General features: G+C 47.3%; 1 protein-coding gene and 1 long non-coding RNA gene across 3 annotated transcripts in view; one reads left to right on the top strand and one right to left on the bottom strand.

Annotated features, from left to right (window-relative positions):
- Window positions 1-8,850: 8,850 nt before the first annotated feature.
- Window positions 8,851-11,523, bottom strand: LOC138918698 (uncharacterized). Its single transcript, XR_011428401.1, has 2 exons — window positions 11,221-11,523; window positions 8,851-9,816 (listed from the first exon to the last, which is right to left on the bottom strand). It is a non-coding gene; the product is annotated as an uncharacterized lncRNA (long non-coding RNA).
- A 1,359-nt stretch (window positions 11,524-12,882) lies between these two features.
- The window catches only part of CMKLR2 (chemerin chemokine-like receptor 2), a 43,600-nt gene continuing 39,515 nt past the window's right edge, over window positions 12,883-16,967 (top strand). The window contains exon 1 of one of the 2 annotated variants that reach the window (XM_001505118.5): window positions 12,883-13,635. The gene's annotated coding sequence lies outside the window, so the exon portion shown is untranslated. The remainder of the gene's footprint in view (window positions 13,636-16,967) is intronic. The other variant, XM_023622486.2, reaches the window with a different exon arrangement.

Here is a 16,967-nt window from a genome sequence, read left to right as displayed (position 1 = left end):
TTTGACCACTTTAGTTGGGCTCCTGACCCTTCTTCCAGGCTCATCTGTGCACTTCGTTATAAAGCCTGGTATAGCAAGGACCCTGCTAACCAGTCTAGAAGAGTCCCCTCTCCATGCGAAGGGTCCAAACCACTGCTGGTCTAACATATCCCACAACTTGAACATCTGTGGTGAATCGTGCTGTGTAAACCATATGCAACGACGAGAGAGAGAGAGACAGAGAGAGAGATAGGAGCTACCAGGCCGCCATCTTGGTGTTTCCAAAGTCCGTGAAAGTGGATTAAACATCCAGCTTCCCCATCCACTTCTTTCTGAATCCAAAGCTGTCATTTGGGCCCTACAGATCTCTTTAAGATTTCCTTAGAAATGACCCTAAAGAAGTTCTCTCCCTCAAGGAGGGGGTGAATAATCCCATCAAGTATCTAGGGCTGTGCAATGGGATCTAGGGGCATAGCCCCAAGGCTTGGAGACTGCTTGGATTTCTCAGATGGTTGAGGAAGAGACTGCTAGTTTAGCATATTTATCAGCTATTTAGGGGAATTCTCCTAAACTGATTTAACAGGATTCTTGCTAAAACTGGATTCTACAAGGAAGAATCCTTGTTGGAGAGTGGGTTCAGAGGAGCCAGAGTCAAGTCTGGTCAAGCAGACTCTTTGTCAACACACACATATACGTATATACACACACACACATTCATACATACACACATATATGTATATATAATACACACACATACATACACACATATACACACGTACACACACACCCTGACTTACTGAAAAGGCAGCATATCATAACACAGTTCTGGACCCATCTTTCTCAACTAAAATATATCTTGCTGAACACTCCACATCAGTATATAGAGATATTCTTTCTTCCTTTTCATCTGCAGAAGACTCCACTGTACAGAGGTACCATATCTCTTTGATTTAGGTGTGTCTCTTATATATAGCATAGAATTCACTTAGCTTTTTTTCTTTTTTGCTAAGGGAGATTAGCCTTGAGCTAACATCCATTGCCAATCCTCCTCTATTTTGTATGTGGGTCGCCACCACAGCATGGCTGATGAGTGGTGTAGGTCCGCACCCAGGATGAGAACCCGCAAACCCCAGGCTGCTGAAGCAGAGCACACAGGACCTTAACCGCTACAGCAAGGGGCTGGCCCCAAGTTAGCTTGTTTTTAATGTCATAAAATGATTTATAATTTTGTAATGCGGTTGCCAGTTCTATATGTATGACGTGTCTTGAATGGCTGCCTGCAAATGTCTCTCCCACTTAAACTAGGTCACAGTGTGGATCAGCAGGACAGAAGGCTGGGAGGCATCATCTTGGACACTGTGGCTGCACAATAAGATGCTCAGGACACTGCCAACAATTGTCAGAGAAGCTTGTCTCCTAAGACCAGTGAGAATAAACTTAAGATGAGATAAGTGTGTGTTGCCTGGGAATGGTCTCTGACATTTTATTGCTCCTTTATGGCTTAACTTAAAAGAGTGTGATGCTACAACAGACTGAAGCGATAAAAAATTTCTCCTTGGGGCCGCCCAGTGGTGAAGTGGTTAAGTTCGCACATTTCGCTTCAGTGGCCCAGGGTTCACTGATTTGGATCCCAGGTGCAGACATGACATCGCTTGGCAAGCCACGCTGTGGTAGGCGTCCCACATATAAACTAGAGGAAGATGGGCACAGATGTTAGGTTAGGGCCAGTCTTCCTCAGCAAAAAGAGGAGAATTGGTGGCAGATGTTAGCTCAGGGTTAATCTTCCTCAAAAAAAAAAAAAGTTCTCCTTGGCACGCAAACTCTGACTTCTCTCAGGGTTTCTGGCAGTGGCATTCGTCCGAAAGTTTCGGTCACCCGTGGTCACACTGATCCCCTCAGTTTGAGGTGAAGGTCCTTTTAGATGTTCCCACCACTCAAAACCTTCACACCGAGCCGCTGAATTCACTCCTGTCCCTCACTGTGAAGCCTGGTCGTTTCACCAGCAGATCTGGGTGGAGAATCAGGAGACGCTGAGCCGAGCTCGCAGGACCGGGCGCAGCCACACCTGTCTGAGGGGACTTCCTGCCCGGACACCGAGCAAGGACACAATTGGTTCAGAACTCAGATCGGGTACAAACTAGGATGTCTCTCACATCCCGGAAACATGGCATCAGAGGGTACCAGCTGCTGTCCAGCCCTCTCTCCTAGTAGAAGCTGCTCCTGCGTGCGTCCAGCCTCCCCAGGCCCATTGACTCTCCTGGCCCGGCCTTCCCAACCGCTTCTGGGCCAAAACCCTCCTGAGTAGAGAGTTTGTCACTCAACGGGGTCAGGAAAATAATAATAACAATCCAGCTGGTGAGCTATGAAAATGACTGTCCCTGGTGTCTCCTCTGAGGACAAGGCCGGGTTTTCTCCAGCCTGTCTCCCTTGGTGAGAGGACTCAAGGTGAGCTGCCATGAACCGTCCTCACCACCTGGGACCATATCAGGAGGTCTGCGCGTGCACTTGCTTCTCGTTCCATCCTCACAGCAACACCCGGACGTTGGTTCTCAGTCTGTTAAGTTTTCCGTTTGTTTCAAAAACAAGTTGCTCAGTTTACCTCCCACACTGAGACTTTCCCATAATGTTACCTTGAATGATGAAGCCGTGGTTATTTTTCAGGGATTTTGCATCATGTGATATACGGGAGTTACAATTTGGTCTGGTAACAGATAACAACAACAAACTCAAAGGAATGGGGACCTAAAGGCCTGTGTCCCTCAAGAAAGTGAGTTTGGAGGTAGAAGGGGGTCGGCATTGCTTGAGAGCCTCGAGACTTTCCGGGCTGAGATCTCGGGGATTCTAGATTCTTGTAACTTCTCTCCTTCCCTTATGGTTCCAAAAGAGCTACAGAAGCTTCAGCCATCGTGTCTACCTTCCACAGCACACCCCCCAAGGCAGAGCCAGCTTTCCTTGAAGGCCAGCCAATGTTTTCCACATAAATCATAGCAACCCTTCTCCGCATCCGTGGAAGCTGGAGACGCAGACACATCGCTGTCCTAGACAAAACTGTGGTTCTGATGCTAAGAAAGAAGGAAGAATTTTGAGGAGGCAATTGTGTCCCTGCCCCAAGGAGAAAAGGTAATAATAGCACTTACCAATCCATAGTCTACCTGGAAAGCACCGCGGGCAAGTCATGGCATAGTAATCATAACGTTTATGGAGACCTCACTCTTCAGTGCTTTCTCTGCTGTCTTACTGACCCCTCACAACAACACCGACAGACAGTATGTCGATAATGTCAGCACCCCCACTCTCCAGGTAGAATGCCAGGGCTTGGAGAATTTCAGAAACTCTCTCAAGGTCGCTCAGCCAGCCTGTGGGGGCAGAGGAGCTGGAACCCAGGCTCTCGCGAAGCCCACCATCCGGCCGTCGGCACGTGGGTCTTCGCCCTCCCTCTGACACATCGACTCATCCCAAACCAAGGCCTCTGCCCCACAGAGGAAAGACCCATCCCTGGGTGGGGTGTCCAGGCCCTTCTCTGCACTGGCCCTTCTTCTGATCAGTCTGCCTCTGCTTTTTTCTCCTGCCCAGTAGTCGCTTCAGCGCCATTTCCATTTTCTGTTTGGGCTCAAGTGTCCTGCTTTGTGCATTTACCACCCTTATGTGCACTGGTGCAGTAATCATTTGGGGTTCTTTCCAGATGAATTTCCAAGTGTGACATTTATTGTGACGTTTGGGTAGCTGAAATGACAGGAAAGAAAGAGAAATATTAAGTATGCTCTTTTTCTTGTGCATCAAAGAGCCATCAATTTGTGTCCGTGGGAGGGGGCTCTCGGCCTCCAGCCGAGGCTGCAGCCTGGCGGCTCAGGTGCTAACTGGCCCCGCGGGATGCAAGAGAAGCGTCCGTTGTTCCACTTCAATATATTTATAATTCAGCAAAAAGTTCTCCTCGCTGTGCTTCCTGGACCTCGTAAATTTAAATGGAAAATATTAAATGGTTTAATAGCTGGGCAGCACCAAATAGCATGCTTGGCGTGACTTAACATTTTTTGAAATATAGAGTCTCATTATATTAAACATGTCTCATTATTGTAATTATGCCGCTGCAAATGTAGTGGATAACACATCACATAATTATTTAATTTTATGGAAAAGCTTTCTAAGCTGTTTGTTGACAGATAATGCCAGATTCTGTTTCTATTTTCCTAAATTGCAGCCTGGCTAGGGTTTTATCGTCACTTTAATATTTCTTAGGCTGTACTTATCTTTGGGATCTAGCTTGATCATACTTTATTCCAGCGTAAGACAGACCAGGAATTGCTTTGAAGTCAGGTTTGACAGCACCGCAGGTTTTGTGTCCCAGGATGGCAACGAAGTCCCCACTTTCTTTTTTTTTTTGACTTAACAAACATTTCTTTCTCATAGTTCTGCAGGCTGGGAAGTGCAAGATCAAGGCACCTGCGGGTTTGGTGTCTGGCGTCCTGGTTCATATACGGCTGTCTTCATATACTTGCTGTGTCTTCACATTGTGGAAGTGGTGAATGTAGGGATAATGTACACATTCCACACTTGAAGTCATTTCATGTGAAGCAACGCAAATGAAAGGATATTTGGACATTGTTTCTTTAAGAGAAGTTAGAATTTTATCTCTCTAAACTTGCTATTCAGGGCATTTATGACGACATAATGACAGCATGAGGAGTACTTGAGTGCTGAAATTGAGGATGAAATTAAAGGCAAGAACATATTGATAATTTTGACAGGAATAAACGCATACACTTCTGTGTATGGTATGCACATTGGCACTGTCTTCCACATTCCATGACACTCATCTCACCCTAGCCCGGAGAGTGCGCATGTCCCCAGCTCCCAGCTGAGATAGCCTCTCTTCACGGAAACCAAACCGCTTCAAATCTTACACGTAGGTATCACATGAGCTGTGCTGTCTGTGTTCCAGTTTCTAACTTAGGATTTAAACCTCTGTGTCTAACTGCTGAAGCTACCAAGGGTGATTTCTATTTTAGAAATAAACTGATAAAAGTAACTTGCTGAAATTCATGCTGTCCAGATGTCCTTGAATCTCATGAGCCTGGTGGTCTCTGGGGGCATCTTGGTGAGAGGAGGGACCTCTCCAGAGACTGAGACGTTGGTGGGGGCCGTTGTTCTGACCTGGTCCAGGCGTGCTGACACTGACCCCGGCAGACCCCATGGGGGTTCTTCCCCTGGCCTCGAAGTCCCCGCTTTCTAAAACGCCTTAGAGAACATGTGTAGAATGTGCTTTAGGCAGTCAGTAAAAGCATGTTTTTGAATAGTATAAACGTCACGGGAAAATGCTCATGGTGAAGCAATAAGGGCACGTTATAAAATTGCAAGTACAACCTAATCACACATAAATATTTTTAAAATATAGAAATATGCCAAAATGTCAAGGGTTTGGTTTCTCGAAACAGTGGAGTTAAGGATGATTTTAGTTGTCACTTTATGCTCTTTTGCATTTTCTGAATATTCTGTGATAAGCATACTACTTTTTTATTGAGAAAAGTTCTTATTTTAAAAGTTCCTTTGAGCAGGTGGGTGAGAGGTGGACGGCAGGCGCTGACCTCAGAGCAATGAATCAGAGCCGGCAACTGCCGCCTCACCCAGGCAGGTCCCACTCGGGGACAAGGACACCAGCATCCTCGCCGACCAGTGGAGGTCGGGGCCTGACTCCAGGGGACCAGGTGCCCCTGCGGGGACTGCTGCCTGCTCCTTCCACCCACACCACCCAGTGGGGCCGGCACCCTCACCTTTTCAAGCCCTTCCTCTGGCTGCTGGCAGCCTGGGGCCCTTCCCGGGCCTAACCTGTCTGTTGAAACTCCCTTTAAAAATTCAGTACAGGGGCCGGCCCCCTGGCCGAGTGGTTAAGTTTGCGGGCTCTGCCTCAGCAGCCCAGGGTTTCGCCGGCTCGGATCCTGGGTGCAGACATGGTGCCGCTCATCAGGTCATGCCGAGTCAGCATCCCACATATCACAACTAGAAGGACCCACAACTAGAAACATACATAACTATGTACCCGGGGACTTTGGGGAGAAAATGGAAAAATAAAATCTTTAAAAAAAAAATTCAGTACAAAAACAGGAGATCTTATCTAATTGGTGTAGAGTTGCACATCTGGAAGATTGAAAAGTTCTGGAGTTCTGTTTCACGACAGTATGAATATTGAACCACTGAACTGCATACTTACTAATGGTTAAGATGATGAATTTTATGTTGTGCGTTTTTCTACCACAATTTAAAAAAAAAGAAATTAAAAAAAATTCAATACAGCGAGCTCCAACACGACAGAATAAACCCAGTGGACGCAGACACACCTTGCTGAGCTCATGTGGTGCCTGAAGGGATGAATATATGCCACCAGAATACGCCCCTTGGTGCAAGGATTATCCTGAGTTGAAGGCACTCGAGAAACAGCAGACGCAGGAGGAGCACTCTGTGCCCCTTCTTTCTGCCTGAAAGCAGGACACCACTTTCCCTTCGTGAAGGTAAGCGTTTCCCTCTCCTGTGCCAGAAGGAGAAGGACTCTTGTCACTGGGGATGGCATTGACCAGAGTCTGCAAGACAAACCTCGCTGTCTCAGTCCCTTCAGGCTGCTGGAATAAAACACCGAAGACTGGGTGGCTGATAAACCACAGAAATTTGTGTCCCACAGTTCTGGAGGCTGCAAGTCCAGGAGCAAGGTGCCAGCATGGCCGTGTTCTGGGGAAGGAACTCTTCCTGGTTCACATTCAGTGCTTTCTCGCTCTGTCCTCACAAGGAGGAAGGGGCAAGGGAGCTCTCTGGGCCTCTTTTTCTTTTGCTGAGGAAGACTGGCCCTGAGCTAACATCTGCTGCCAATCCTCCTCTACTTTATATGTGGGACACTGCCACAGCATGGCTTGAAAATGATGCGTAGGTCCACACCTGGGATCCAAACCAGCAAACCCTGAGCTGCCAAAGCAGAGTACACAAACTTAACTGCTGTGCCACGGGGCTACCTTCTGGGCCTCTTTTATCAGACCACTAACCCCACTCATGAGGGCTCCACCTCATGACCTAATCACCTCCCAAAGGCCCCCCCAAGACCATCACCTTTGGGAATTAGGATTTAACAGATGAATTTAGGGGCACACAGACAGACTTTCAGACCATAGCACTTACTAAATAACCCTCGTCTACCATCCGTTTCTTAGTTACCCTCCCACAATATATCACCCTGAGAAGCACAACCACCCCATTTCTCCACAATTTATTACCCCTTGTTGAAATGGTGAATAAGCTCAGGTGCCTAATGGCTTCTTTGCGTTTTTCCTTCTTTCCTGTGAAGTTCCTGTGTGCATGAGAAATACACTTTTTCTCCTGTTAGTCATTTTGTCAGTTTAATTCACAGGCCCTAGCAACAGGACATAAGAGGGCAGAGGAAACGTTTTTCCTCTCCTACATTATCTTTTCAGTCCCTGTGTGTCATGGCAACGGTGTACCTGTACACTGACACCTGGAGCAGATCAATTTTTAGCACCCTCCCCCCTTCCTCAATATGACCAGATTATTTTAAATAATATCATGAAATGAAACAAAAAGAAAACGAGATGGTGAGAATTCTCATTTACCGAACTTGTCTATGTAATTATGTCAGGAAACAAAATGAAAAATAAATAAATAATACGTGTTTATAGTATAAAAGGAGGAAAAACGAACAAGTATTTCTTCAGCAGTTTTTATATATAGCTAACAATTTGACTCTTGATCCCTAGGTTACAGTCTGATACAATAATATTTTATGCAAATAATTGTCCAGTGACAGGGCTCAGGACACGCTACCCCAAAATGTGGCACCTCATCCTGCATGTCGTGGGTCTTAAGCTGATGGAGTCAGAGGAACGGCAGGTGCAGGCAGGGCTCTCTGGCCTCCCCTGAGGCAGGTCCTAAGAGCTCATGTGAGAGGTGCCCTCCTGGTACCCGAGGACAGGAGCATCCTTATCGCAGGATGGAGGGACACTCAGGTGTCCTCTCGGGCCACAGGCCTTGCCCCGTTCACCCCGGTCACTCCCCTCAGCTCACACCCTTTGTCCTATGTCATTTTCCGACGCCTCTCCACTCTTCGTCCAACACAGCCTGAAAACGCTCAGTTTTAACCATTTTTTCGGGTCTTCATTTCCTTATGAACACAGGCTCTCGTGACACATAAAATGTATTAAATGAGTTTGCCGGCTTTTCTCCTGTTAACCTGTGTCTGTCGCAGGGGCGCCACTTAGATGGACCAACAAAACAGTTACTTTTCCTCCCCCATCAGCAATTAATCACCGACTTTTAATAAAGCTGGTATGCCCGCAGAAGGTACAATGTTTGCCACTGTTAATCACCTCATTGCTGTAATGCTTTGACTTTTTGAATCACTCTTTCGTTTTAAAACAATTTTTAAAAATGATTTTCAACTTAAAAAATATTATCCAAATTCAGTAAAAAAAAAAGTTTGTCTGTGGACTAAAATTCCCATTTGCCTAACAAAACATAGTCCTCCTTGCAGCTCCCTGTTGGTTGCACCATTGGATGTTTTAAAGATAACTAAAAACTCCAAGTGGTGGCGTGGAACAAAGAAGTCAAGATGCCTTCAGTTCTGTTTCTCACTCTTGACCACGACCATCCCATGGTGTGTAGTTCAGATCTGTTGTTGAGATGCACGTGCAGCATGTCGGTGGGAAACACAACCTGCCACAGTGACATGGACCCTTTACCAGCTTCATCTCAAAAGAAAGCATCACTGAGTCCACAGGTGGCACTGGGGCAGCCCTATAACTGGGAGTTTTTTCAATTAACTTCCATGTAAGATACGTTGTCTATTAAAGAATAAGTAACAAAAATTAAAATAAGTAATTAACTTTTATGTAAAACATATTATTTATTTAAAAATAAATTTTAGATATATATATATGAATATATATATAACTAAAATGCATAGTAGTCACAACAATCTTTTTAGAACTTAAGGCAACAAAAGATTTTTTGAGGGGAGGAGTATTTCATCGCCGCCCTTGTTGGAATCACTGGCACCGAGATCACAGAAGCAGAAGGGCTCCGGCTGCACTGCTGCTCCTCAGGGCCCCACGGGCAGGGGACTCCCTTACCACCGGCACCGGGCAGGTGGCTCCCGGGACACCAACTTTGGGCAGCACTGTTGTGTAGTTCAGCTGGTTAAAGGTGGTTTTGTTAATTTAATCATGTTTATAATGCATTCAGGTTTCACCAGGAAAACACAGAGGATTCATACTTTTTAAATGAACAAACCTAAAATTTATTAAGCAATAAAAATGATTGCCCAATGACTTATCTTTCTGTGTACTCAATTTTCCTAAAGTGAAACAACTCAAGAGGAAAAGAATTAGAAACGGACATGAGGGTGGAGAGCGCAAATTCCCGGAGGGTCCAGATGGTGCAGTCTGAGTGGGGGGCCGGGAGAGAGGTGTGGAGCTGGTCGGGGCCTGGAGCAGCCATGCTCAGCTTCCGCCAGCCGTTTCCTCGTGGGATGCAGGACCATTGTTACCCAGATCTGGCAATTTTTTCATGAAAGGCCGACAATCTAAATGGCTGTGGAAGACCTGCTGATTTTTAAATGACAGAAATTAATTCAAGCTCTAGAAAACCCTGAGCAGTGCAGACGAAACAGACCCACAGCTGCGGGACGCCCCAGGCCACCGTGCTCCTGATGAGAAACGCAAGTCGTCACCGAACCCGGAAGACAGGTCAGGAAAACAGGCTTTTTTCTCTGATCCTTTTTCTTTCCCAAAGTGTGACATTTCAGGAAAATCCAGATACGCTTACATCATGTCAGGAATCTGCAGTCTAACGAGAAAAGCAGCATAATTAGAGTAATGGCTGGGAGCGGCCTCAACTCTCTGCGCCGTCCTTTCTGTTGAATCAGGACCAAGGATGGTGTCACCAGATGCCGGCTGACTATGTAACACACACCAGATCTATTTAACCACTGACGAGCCACATTCTCTTTCCAGGGCAATAAGTTAAAAGATTATTTACCTCCCTTGGTTACAAACAGAGGAAATACGTCTTCCAAGACTCAGGGTACTGTGGCCAGTGCCCCCACCCCCACATGAGAAACTATTGGCCACAAAGCTGCAGGGCACAGGTGTCTTCTGAGAGGGAAGCACTCACTCTGCCCTCAAAAGCTTCAGGCCCTGACCTTCTGAGACTCGTAGCTCAGGGCAAATCTTCCTCAAGGAAAAATCGGAAGACTGGCACAGATGTTAGCTCAGGGACAATCTTCGGCAACAACAACAGCAATAGCCCCCCCCCTCGCCCCCCCGCCCCCGCACCGTACAGCCAGGTTGGCATGGCCCCGTGTGACCTCCGAGCCTCTGGATCTGTGACCGCGAGTCTATTTCAGCACCTCAGGAAACTTTGCATGGTTCCAGCCTCACCATTCAACCCACTATTGGCCCAGAGTGTCACCCTGGCCTGCCCACCCTGAAGAAAGCGGCCGAGAGACACTGGCACAGGGAGACAGGGTCGGCCTGGAGGGCAAGAGGGAAAAAATTGAAGAGAGGGAAGCCTTTCCATTTCTCACAAATCAGCTTCTTTCATAAGAAAATCTTCATTTGTGCAATATTCTCTCTTTTCCGGTGATTATGTTCTGAGCTGATTTTTTTTTTAAATAAACAGCAGCAAAAAACTTAACAACAATCAATATGACCCAATTGCATTCTCCCAAATATCCATTTCTGAAATTTCTATCATCAGGTGTTGGGGGCAAGTATGCCATTTTAACCTCAGATCAGGAGGGAAGAGATAAGGGTGTCCCTGATCACATCACAAGACGGAGGCCATGCTGCTCACCCCAGTTTTGTCTGGTGGGGTTGGAGTGGGGCGAGGGGATGACCATCTTAAAATCACCTGATCCATCCTGAGGATTAGAACTTCACTAGAATAATACAAAGCTCCTCTTTTAAAATGTAATCTCTTCAAAAGAACGATTCTCTAACAGTGAAACTTCAAGCATCAGTGGAGAAAAGATATTTTGAGGGACACAGCCTGCTCCCAAAACCATATGATGGAGGCAGCATGCACCGGCTCCTCTGAGCCCTGTTGCCGTGTTGACCTGCTCACAGGCCGCGCCCGCTCGAGAGACCCTTGACACGCTAAGCACGGCAGATTGAGAACTCACAGTGATGCAGAAAATGGCCCAACTGCCCTGAAATCCTTTTATCTGACCAACGTTGTTCCTGCCCCTACCTTCCATGCACTCGATTCTGGAAACATCTCTTCTCACAGAGGGACGGGTAGTCTAATGATGAAATCTCTTAAGCACGTGGGGCGTGGAGTCACTACGCCTGGTTCTGAGCTCCCACTCTGCAGCTGACGACAGAGGCTGTCTTGACAGTGCTCCCAGGCTCCCACCCTCCCGCGTAGCCAGTGCCCCGTTGCCCCTCAGGCGGCAGTAAGTTATCTGTAGCCCATCTGAGCACTTCGGCTCCAACTCCTTGTGAAGCACGGACCAGCTACAGGGCATACCTTGCCATGTCGGCCGGGCTCCTCACGCGCACAGCCAATGACAGGCCTCATTGGCCGAGAGAGTTTATTTACGGTTCCTGATTTTTTTGGACCAGTTTCAAAGCTAAGTAAGCATATGTTTCGCCTCTGCTGTTTTAGGCAGTAGCTGAAACGTAAAAATAAAAATGCTTACACTCGCCTGGGCTGCAGTGTGAACTGCGCTTGACCCCTTCCTGGCACATGGTAAATGCTTGCTGAGTGTCATTTCTTGTCTTCCTTCTCTGTCCTTTGCTACTTGATGCTTTCTGTTCTGCCACCAAAAAACAAACCCAAAACCACATAAAGTAACCAAAACTTCCTGAAATTCTCCCCAAAAATGTCTTTTGTGGGTGAAATTGTGCTTTCATGCGATTCCGGAAAGTAGCGTGTAACTATCGGTAGATACTGACGTTGCTGATGCAGAGGAGCGGGAGCTGGCGACAGAGCTGGGTCTGCAGCCGGGAGCTCCCCTGCTGCCTCCTGCCACAGCCTCCTGCACGCTGAGGCAGCACCAAAAACAAACCTGCCACGAGGATTCACAGTGGTTATTTCTGTGGAATCAAGGGATGGGGGCAAACGTGGGAGAGCGGATATCTTACAGGGCAGAGGGGCATCTGTAGTTTGAACGAGGGTTCCAGTCCACCCCCCAGGATTATTCCCACATGCTGCCACACCCCCCCTTCCCCCCCAGTGAGGGGCACTGCTTTAGATTTTCTAGACCTGGTCTCGCAGGGGAGGAAAAATAATTTCTTCTCTACCTCCCTTTGTTCTTGGTGCAGACGCCCCTGTAACACAGACAGATGAACAGGAGAAAAAAAGCAATTCTAGTTATGTGCCTCCAGGCGCCCCGCAAAGATATGAGATTCCAAAGGCGGCCGGGAGATTGAGGATTATGGGCTGCCCGGAGCTCCGGAAAGGGACAGGGGTCTGTGGCTGACAGGGAGGAGGCAATTCCGGGAAGCTGAGGCTAGGAATGTCGGTAAACAGGCGCCCTGCTGGGCGGGTGAGTCTCAGGGGAGAAAGGGCCTGGGACAGCCCCCCCCCCCGCCCCCATGCAGAGTGCCTTTATAAACGTGGATTTCCCTTTCAAAAGGGCGACTTCTACTCTGGCTCCAGAGCTGCTTCTGTCTGCAGTTTCTCAAAAATAATCAGCTCAAAGCAGGTCTGAAGCTTCAGATATGTGTTTGGGGGCACCGCCAGCTGCCCTGACCCTTCCCGCCGTCCAACCGCGTGCTCCTCCAGCTCCTCCCCACGACGTCCCGTTAGCCGGCCTAGCGATGTTTTAGGACCCGATAATGCTCAATTTCCAACGTCCTAAGGGCAGGCTGACGTCAGACCTTACAAAGATCGAGTTGTTGTCTCTGCAGAGGAGAGCTAACCACATTAAGGCTTGCTCCCTTCAGCCTCCACACTTCTCACCCCCTGAATTTCTGAGTTCTGAGACCGGCCTCAGGTACACACTTGTGTCCACATCTGCCAGGACCACAGGTGAGATGAGGGATAAAAGTCAAGACTTTAACCTCCTCAGAGCCGGGAAACATGATAACTAATGTGATTCTCATTCTTCGCTATCAGAAATACACGGACTCCTGGTCTGTAGAATCCTTCTCACGGGTCCCACCGTCTGCTGTGTGCTCCGGGGCTCTCCTCTAACGTTCTAACGTCCTCTCCATTCCCTCTTGGGGGGAAATTTAAGTTGACTTTTCATAAACAAAAGCCCACCCCAACAAAGGAGGGACTGGAGCCCCCTCCATCGCTCCTTTTCAGCCCGTGTTACCCGCAGCCAATAGCAACACTCTCCGTTCAGAAAACAAACGTCAGTGCCCCGTGTGCACACTGAGTCCAGCACCAATCTGTGCGGCGTCCTCGCGGCTGGCTGTCTCCCGCAGCACACGATGAACTTTTATGGAGGGGGCGGGGAGTGCAGAACCACATGCAAGCGAAACCCAACATCCTTCTCCTCCTCAGTGTCATGTCAAAAGCCAGATAAGAGCCAAAGAGGAGGCTGGGCGAGGAGTGCGCCACGCAGCCGCTCGGAGAACCACCCTCCGGCTCATTCCGGAGCGGGTCACGCCTGGGCACCACCGCAGCGTCTCTCCCCGCACAGGACCCACCGCGGTAAGTGCCTCCCTGTTTGTTTTCCTCCCACCACACGTTTGCAGCTGACCTGGGGAGGATTCCTGCTAATGACGTGTTTACAAAACAGTAGCCGGACTAACCACCCGCTGGTAAAAGGGGAAAAAGACTCCAGATCGTTTGTGGAAATGCTCCATGTGCAGATTCTTGTTTTGGGTCCTGCCAGCAGTTTCCAGGGAAGATCACAACAGGGTTCGCTGCAGCTGCTGATTGATGTAAAATCCTGGAAGATGATGAGGCTGCGGGGGAAGGACGGAGGGAAGGAGGGCAGAGAAGGACGTTCAGTAACTTCCTCAGCTTTTACCTAGAAAATTACAGCGCACAAATGTGGGTTTAAGTAGCTGTGACAGGACTAGTCAAAGTCCTTATGGAAAGCCCACTGCAGAGAAACCCAGTAGGAGACAGCTGCTCTCTAAGAGGAAAACTGAGTTCTCCCTCCTTCCAGTACAAGGTAGGGAAAGCTCTAAATTGAGTAGCAATGGGATTGGTTGTTTTTTCCCTTGCTTTTTAAGATGAAGAGCTTGTGGTTCTTCAAAAGGAACGTTTCTTTGCTGTGCTGCATGTCTGAAATCTCACACCCAAGACCTGTTGGAATAATTGGCCTCGGGCTCGCCTAAGGAAGGACCGTGGCTAGACGCAGGGAAGGAGCTGGGAGAGGGCTGCGCCTGCCCGGTGGTCCCTTGGTGGTCAGACAACTGTCAGCACCAATGGCTTTTTGTCTAATACTTTATTCTTCCCTCCAAAAGAAAGCTAATGAAAACCAGATGAGGCTTTGATAACAGAACTTTCATCAGCAATTACTCTCTTAAATTGGCCCTTTTCACTTAAAACAAACTCATTCGCCCAAGTTTCCACTAACTTGTTGCTAAATTAAATCCATCAATGTTTTGTTTGTTTGTTCTGCAGAAAAAAAGGCCCAGGGACGTTTCTCCGGGTCTCAAATTACCCTCTTCAAGTAATTCCTCTTACTGAATGATTCTCCTCGTGTTGGCACGTCTTCCAGACACTGAATGGTTTTTAAGTTTTTCATGGCCTTTATTTGTGATTTTACCTGACACTGAAGTCCTTTACTTTATAAAAGAATGTCATGCATTTTTATGTTACCTTACAACGAATTGTCATGGGAAGCAACATCCCTGACCTATGTGTTTAACCCAATAATCCCCTTTCCAGGGCCACAGCACATGGAGCTAGCCTTCAGAAGAAACTTTAAAAGGAGAAAAGCTTTATGCTCAAAGATTTTTTTTCCAAATTATTTATAATTTTAAAAAGCCAGAAGCAATCTAAATATCCAACAGTAGGAGGCTAGGTAAGGAACTTCTTATATATCATCTCAATGAAATATTTTGCAGTCATTAGGAAGTCAAAATTTGGAGGGTTATGAAGCATCATGGATGGGTGCTCATGTTATAAAGTTAACAATGATTATAATTATGTAAAAAATAAATGCAGGTGAAAAGAATTGAAGAAATTATGCAAAATTGAAAATAGTTGTGTTAAGCTGGTGGTTTGCCAAGAAGAAAAACTTTTCATCTACTCTCTTAGGTTCAGTTGCTGAGGGCCTGCAAATTACCTGACAAGTGACAGATTAGCAAAAAAACCCACAAAATTTAATCGCATATGTTATTAAGGTACATAGGGGAATTCACAGAAAAATGTGACTCAAAGGGATGGTTAGAATTTGGGGGGCCAGCCTGGTGGAGTAGTGGTTATGTTCATGAGCTCCACTTTGGTGGCCTGGGGTTCTCAGGTTCAGATCCCAGGTGCAGACCTGGCACCACTTGTGAAGCCATGCTGTGGTGGCATCCCACATAAAATAGAGGAAGATTGGCATGGATTTGGCTCAGCAACAATCTTCCTCAAGCAAAAAGAGGAAGATTGGCAACAGATGTTAGCTCAGAGCCAATCTTCCTCAAAACAAAAAGAATTTGATCCTTGTATACTGTCTTAATAGAGGAAAGTAAGGAGGAAAAAGGCCACTTATGGGAAGACAAATGACCTTTTAGAGATAAATAAGCGCTTAGGAGAGTAGATGGGCGGTACGTGACAACATCTGCTAAGGTGTGGTTGGAGACTCCCCGTCTCCGGTGGTGAAGTGTCAGTCTTGCGGTTGCTCCCAGGGAGGGGACTTATGAAGCTAGGTTCTCCTGAGACCTCAAACGCCTTCTGCTCACAGTAACTTTTGCGCCACAGCAGCATATGCTGGACCCCCTCAGGTGATCTATTCCTTCTTTTTCACCCAAACTTTTTCTAGTAGCCCGTTACTTTTATTATTGAAAAACTTTATAATGTTGCTAATTCCTATCTATTTTTTTCTTCCGGTCTCAATTTTCACATAAACTACAAAAAGTTAGACCCTTCAATCTGGCAGGTGCTCTTTGGTTCTCGTTCACCTGGTTTCTTCAGTGACATTAACTCTAATAAAGGTTTTTGCCTCATAAAACTTCTAATGAAAGTCGTAAAAGCCAAGACCACAATAAACATTGATGATATAAAAATTTAAAAGGTGGGAAAGACATAACTAATTAAATGAAGATTACTAACAGCCTTCTCTTAAACTGGACCGTCTCCACACACACCTTGCATCTGTGGTCACACAAGCTCGTCACGCTTGCTACTCGATTTTTCCTGTCGCCCAGAGCTGCGGTCCCAACCCCGCCTCCCGCCTGTTCCACAGCTGAAGCAGAGCAAACTAGCGCCTCAGTTTCCTTTCCTCTGAAATAACGTGATGGACTCAGCTCCTCCCAGCACCTCCGTCTCCTCCCTTTTTTAAACCTCTGCTTGTTAAATCGTCCACAGCGTGGGGCACGTGGTGGGCGCCCAGCACGTGCAGTTGGTACCTAATAAAGGTTGGGAGAGTCTTTTCTTCAGACTATTTTTTCATCTTCTTCAGTGATCAGAGTATGCTCTGATTATTCCGTTGATACTCAAATAAGATGCAAATACTCCTCATCGTTAAAGAGAAGGGAGTCAGGAGGAACACAGTACACGTGATCCAGGCGCAGCTTTCTGCTGGAAAGGATGAGTCCTCCGTTCAGCCAAATGAGGATGTTGTTCAGGTGGTTAATTAGGGGGTGGAAGGGCAAGGGTCAGACGGGGCCTGGCTTTGCCCGTGGAAGTTTCTCTGTGAAGCAGACTGACCCAGGGGGGAACCAAACGTCCAGCCTTGGTCTCCTTGGCTCCCCCACCCCCACACCCCGCAGCAAACACATCCACTGGCCCGTGTGGCCTTGGGTGTGGGAAACACACACAGCCACCCCCCAGCACAAGTGCAAACAGGGACCTGGTTTGTGACAAACAGATCCATCAAGTCA

The sequence above is a fragment of the Equus caballus genome, chromosome 18, assembly GCF_041296265.1.
Source record: "Equus caballus isolate H_3958 breed thoroughbred chromosome 18, TB-T2T, whole genome shotgun sequence".
In the NCBI taxonomy this organism is placed as follows: Eukaryota; Metazoa; Chordata; class Mammalia; order Perissodactyla; family Equidae; genus Equus; species Equus caballus.
This window is presented reverse-complemented; position numbering and strand designations above follow the sequence as displayed.